This window comes from Fukomys damarensis, unplaced genomic scaffold, assembly GCF_012274545.1.
Source record: "Fukomys damarensis isolate Sample0158 unplaced genomic scaffold, DMR_v1.0_HiC HiC_scaffold_1, whole genome shotgun sequence".
Taxonomy (NCBI): Eukaryota; Metazoa; Chordata; class Mammalia; order Rodentia; family Bathyergidae; genus Fukomys; species Fukomys damarensis.
The window spans coordinates 53,422,902-53,429,316 of NW_022900913.1; positions in this window are offsets into that span (position 1 = coordinate 53,422,902).

The following is a 6,415-nucleotide window of genomic DNA, read 5'->3' on the forward strand; positions in this document are numbered from 1 at the left end:
AAGAATTTTCAAATGACAGTGAGCTAACAGCTTCAATAGCATTGATCTGAGACCGACAAGTGGCTTTGAAAACATCAGGAAAGAAACACTCTTACCTTGGCAAAATAAGATCAAGGGCTGACATCAATCCTTCTACACATCAGTGTTATGCTCCATCACTGCCATCCTGGAAGCATTCACAAAGCGAGAAATGTTCATGGGCAAAATGTTAAATCTTGAAACCCAGAGTAGAGATTAGCAAGAGACTTCCCTTAAGGTCACTGCTCCCTAAAATGTCCTCATAGCCTCATGAAATCCCCACCCTTGGTGAACTTCTGAAAATTACAGGAACCTTGTAGATAGACAATGGCTTAAAAGAGTTTTCCCATGACATTTAGCCTGTTGTCAACTGAAAGGTGCCACAAATCAGTAGTATAGCTATGAATAAGTCACTAAATGGCTGCAAGTATCAGTTTCCTCCTGGATAAAATGAGACTGGCATTTATGCTCTCTAAAGCTCTATCTTAATCCATTTAGGCTGCTACAACAAAAATGCCATAAACTCAGTAGTCCATAAACAACAGAAATTCATCTCCAACAGTTCTAGAAGCTGGGAAGTCTGAAACAAAGCACCAGTAGGTTCAATGTCTGGTAAGGACCTTATTCGTGGTTCATAAATGGTACCTTCTTGCTGTATCCCTACATGGAGGAAGGGGTAAATGAACTCCCTTCAAACCATTTCTAAGGACACTACTATGTATGACTTGAATGTCTCTTCCAACATATTTTGGAAATTAAATCCCCAATGCAACAGTATTAGAAAGCAAGGGCTAAGAAGAGGTGATTACATCACAAGGGCTCTACCCTCAAGAGCGGGTAATGTGATTACCATGGCATTTAGTTATCACAAGTGGAAATTAAGATATTAAGTTCTGCTCCTTCTTGATTTATTTCCCTTGGTTTCTCTTGCCCTTCTGCCTTCTGCCATGGGATGACACAGCAGAACAGCCCTTGCCATATGGCAGCACCTTGATATTGAACTTCTCAGCCTCCAGAACTGTGAGAAATAACTTCTTTTCTTTATAAATTACTCAGGCTATGGTACTCTGTTACAGAAACACTGAACAGATAAGGACAAGCACTAATCCATTTCATGACCTAATCATCTCCTAAAGGCCTTGCTTCTTACTACTACCACCTTGAGGATCAGTTTTAACCTATGAGTGGGAGCAGGGGATACATTCAGACCACAGCAAGTTCCTAGTGCTGATATATCATGATCTGACCAAAGGTCAAAGAAAAGAAAATAGCAAACTGCAACCCCTGTGATTGGCATAAGGTTTAGAGGTCCATTTCTCACTAGTTAGAACTGGTATTATGGGCCACCATATCTCCATCTCTAGATTCAGGTTCCCTCCTAAGCTGGACAACTTGAGTTCTGTTCAGGGAGGAGGAACAGAGGCTTCCATCCAAGTGCTATGCATGCAGAGAGGTAGCCTGTTCTTAATTCAATCAAAGGAATTTTCTAGGTGTCTTTAAAAAGAAACGTAACAGTTAAAATTTGAAATGTCCCTTTGGATACTAGCCTATTTGGTAAAAGAATGAAAAACAGAAATACAAGAGGGTATGATTCCATTTTCATTTCTCTCACTTAACAACAACCAAAACAAAGCCAACTCCAAACAAATAAAAGTACTCCTCCCACTTACAAAGATTTGTGAGAGAAATTAATGTAAGACTCTAAGGACATCTATTGGTGACCAGGCCTCAGAACATGCTGAGAATTGGATTCAGAAGAAATATCCTTAATTTCAAAGGCTTATCCGATGCGTGTCAGACCTCAATATTTAGCCTCCATGTTTCTCTCTGACCAGTCCTGCCATCGCTCTTTCCTCCTGATTCAAGTCTCATTTTAACCCTTAGAACTCTCAGGAGAAATCCAATGAGCACAGTCTGACACAGCATGGGCTGGGGATGTGGTGGAGGGAAAAGACCAAGAGTTGAGGCAAAAGGTGGCCAGTCCCACCATTCTCTTTGTTCTGTACAGAACCAAAGCAAGGGGAGCTCGACAGTCTTTTCCAGGATATCAGGACAGGCCTTCTTAGGAGGTAACACTAAGCTAAAGACAAACTGATAAGAGGTCTGGCCCGGGAAGAATAGGAATAGTACATTACAGTCAAAATGAACAAGATGTACCAAGAAGCCCAGAATGTTTAAGAGATGGAAAGAAGAGGCCAGGGATTTAGCTCAGTGGTTCTGCTGCCTGCCTCACAAGCGTAAGGGGCCAAGTTCGATCCCTGGTACCAAAAAAAAAGAAAGAAAGAAATGGAAAGAACAACATGAAAATCATGGGGTACAGTAGCTCTGAGATGGGAGGTGTGCAGACACCAGATCAAACAAGACCCTTGGCTTATGCTGGGCTCCTCCAAACCAGACCATGAGAAAGGATTTGAATTTGAGTAGCTTATTTTGAAGAAGCACAAAAAAAAAAAGCAAGAAAGTAAGACAGGAAGAGAAGGAAGGCAATACAGAGTGTGTTAGACAGTGGCTTAATATTGCAGGCAACTGAGGCTTAATCCCTGGAGATTGTACAGAACACACCTGAGCATTCTACCACTTGAGGTTCAAGATAGCTGGGGTATCTATCTACCACGTATCTGTCCATCACGGATTGAGACCTCCTCCTGGCGCACTAACTCCGAGGAACTTTCTGCCTGAGCTGGTAGCCAGAAGACCTCAGAAGGAGAGATGAGAGTGACAGCAGTAGAAATCTGCCCAAGTATTCAGGTACAGCAAGTCCCAGGGGGACAGGAGGAGAAGGGCATTGACAGCATCTGCAACAACAGTGCAAAGGTATGGATTCTGGATTTTATTCTAAGTTCAATAGAAAGCCACTGACAGGTGTTAACACTGGACATCAACACTTTCCACTCTTCAGTTTAAGATGATTGTTCTTCCTACAGAGAATGGAGAGACCAGCACAAGAGTAGCGGTGTCAGGGCCAGAGATGTAGCTCAGTGGTTCCACTGCCTGCCTCAAAAGTGCAAGGTCCTGAGTTCAATCCCCAGTACAAAAATAAATAAATAAATAAGAGTAGAAGTATCATTCATTCCAAATCCTGCGTAGTTCAAGGATAAGTAGCTTCTCAGACCTGTCTCACAGAGGCTAACCCCAAGCATCTCTGGACCATGCCCACCATCCTGCCATCTCCTCCCAAAGCCTCCCTCCCCTTTCCTGTCCCACAGATGCTCTATCTCACCTGTGTCCATTTAAATTCAAGCACTGGTAAACATATTGCTCAAGACTTTTGCTTACTAAATTGTCCCACAATCTGTCATTTATACAACAAAGACTGGGTGTCATTTTGCCACATAACAGCATTTTAAACCTGCTAATAAAGTGCATAGGAGGGCTGGGGCTTTAGTTCAGTGGTGCCATCACCTGCCTTGAAAGTGTAAGATCCTGAATTTGATCCCCTGTACCAAAAAAAAAAAGTCATGGGAAAATATTATACCTCCAAAAAGCAATATTAAATTGGGTGGCCTGGGTTTACATTGTTTTGGCTCTGCTACTTAATTCCAATGTTACTTATGACAAATTACTTAATATTGCCTGGGTTATAAAATAGGGATTAAAATACCTTCCATACCCAGGCATGGTGGCACATGACTGTAACCCCAGCACTCTGTGATACTGAAGCAGGAAGATCATAAGTTCAAGCGTATCCTAGACAAACTTAGTAACTTAGTAAAACCTGTCTTAAAATTAAAAAAAAAAAAAAGGCTGGGATTTAGCTCAGTGTGAAGGCCCTGAGTTCAATCTCCAGCACTGAAAAAAACAATCCTCCTATAGAGAGTATTGAGCAGTAAGATAGCACAAGCACATGGCACATAATACATGGTCAATAAATAGATGTGCACTATGATTATTATTAATGTACAATAAATATTCAAATATGCCCTTACCACTGAGTACTCCTTTATGAAAGAAGTAATCAAAATGAAATACACATACCCAATTTTGTTTATTGTAATGATCTGCCCGGTTTCAAGTAATCCAAGACAAAAATGTTCTCCCATTATCTTGAAAAATTAATACTAACCGCATTATTCCCTGAACATCTAAGAAATCTTTTGACTTATTGTCTGGGCACTTCAGAATGTTAGTGCAAAGAATGCCAAGCAAAATTTAAGGAATACTAAGAAATGCCTAATACTCTTCATGCCAAAGTCAAAGAGGAGAATTTTCCTCTTATTTTAAAGGTAACATATGGTGGGGGGGTTGTTGGAAATTCAAGCGTTATTGAGAAAAAACACAAATATGATGTCAAGGATGGAGTCTCATTTGAACTTCCTCACTGAAGCTTGACTTTGACAACAAGTGAAAGCTAATGGTTTGTCAATCATGAGCTCCTCATCAAAAAGTTAAGTTAGAGACTATTTGGGACTTGTTTGGTTTTCACTTATATCCATCCCCTGGTACCTATAATTTTAAATGAGCCAAATACCACAATCTTCATTTATTTAAAAAAAAAGTAGAAAATCACAATACTTACTCTCATTTAGATTGACCTTTTTAACAGGTATTGTATTGGAAAAATAATTAATTCATGACTATCCTTTTTCCTACAACACCCCTAAAGATTATGAAGCTTTCAGACTTAGTGGAGACACTTCCATTAGAGATACAGCATGAAACTTGCAATCAGGAGACTTCATCTCTGGAACTCAGTTTGCCATTGGTAAAATGAGAGTGTGGAACTACAAAGTGATCAGAAGTCTTTGAAGTTAAATATTCTATGCTGTCAGATGCTGCTCAGGCAACTAAATCAATGTTTCCCTCCAAAAAAAAAAAAAAAAAAAAGAGGCAGAAGTGCTCACAGCGAGAGTAGGAGATAGTAGTTATCATTCTTACAAGGATCTCCAGAAGTCACTATGAAGAAGTTCCGTTAGTCATGTGAAACAAACTCCTATGCCTATTGAAAAAATGAAAAGTAAAGTTGATCTTCTCTATAATTCTAAAATATCCAAATTCCATACCATATATTCAGCTTTCAAAGTAGTTTCAAAATTATTGCAATAGTTGCCAACACTGTAAGGATCTTTCTGAATATCTAATAAATTTAGCGTCTGCTAGAGTTTATATCTCTGAGCTCCAAACCTCCCTTAGTGTTTTATTTCAAGATGTGTTCTGTCTCTGCATGCTCCAACATTACAGGGATGGTTCCTGTTGATTGTATTTGACAGTTTCTTCTATCAGCTGCATGCTCATATAGATCCATGATGTTCTTTTGCCAACTTCACAGGAGAGAAGCATCTTAAAAGTTCAGAAAGATATGGTCAACTTTAGCAAATTCTCTTTCTCTCAACAAATGCTTAAAGACGAACAGATATAGAGATACTACCTATGTATACCAAATCCCAAAGCTGGAGATGGAGCCAATACATTACAACAATTATGGCTGATGTCACCATATGTGTTTTGTTCCTGCTATTATGAAGTCAATATAGGACAGTGATTCTCAAACTTGAGTATGGATCAGAATTAGGGCCAGGGGTTTAGCTCAGTGGTTCTGCCACCTGCCTTGCAAGTGCAAGGTCCTGAGTTCAATCCCCAGAACCAAAAAAAAAAAAATCGGAATCACCTGAAGGACTTGTTGAAGCAAGCTGCTACCCTCCATGACCCACCAAGCACCTCAGATTCAGTAAGTCTAGGATGGAGCCTCAGAGTTTGCATTTCTCACAGGTTCCTAGGTGCCTCTGAGATTTGTGGCCCAGGAGCACACTTTGAGAGTCAGAGGTATGAGGAAATCTGTGAGCAGTCAGTAAGTTGGAGCCTGTTTGCCACCATTTGGGTTTTAAATGTCCCTTAAAGGTCCATATGTTGAAAGATTGGTCTAGGCCATGGTACTACTAGGAGGCAGTGGAATCCTTAAGAATGGGAGGATGTTATATTACTGGGGTTGTGGGGGTATAGAAGGACTCTGAACTTCTCTGCTTCCTGGCTACCATGAGTTGAACTGGCCCCTCCTTCACCATAAATGCCCACCATGATATTCTGTGCCTCCACAGTCCCAAAGCAACAGGGCCAAGTGACCATGGACTGAACCCTCTGAAACATGAGCGAATATAAGCCTTTCCTCCTTAAAAGTTGATTTATCTCAAACATTCATTACAGTGACAGAAAGCTGACTAACACTGCTCTTCTTCAAGACCAAAAGAAGGCAGAGAAAGAAATTTGGTCTCATTTTATTTCTTTTTTTTTTTAAGAGAAACCAAAGTATATTTCTTCCTTAAACTCAGATTCAATTAACATTTACTGAGTTATATGAGGCACTGTGTTAAATGCTTTCCAACATTTTAAATTCTCCTAACAACCTGTGCTACAGCTATTGTCATCCTCATTTTAAAGAGAAGCAAATTGAGACTGCAGAGAG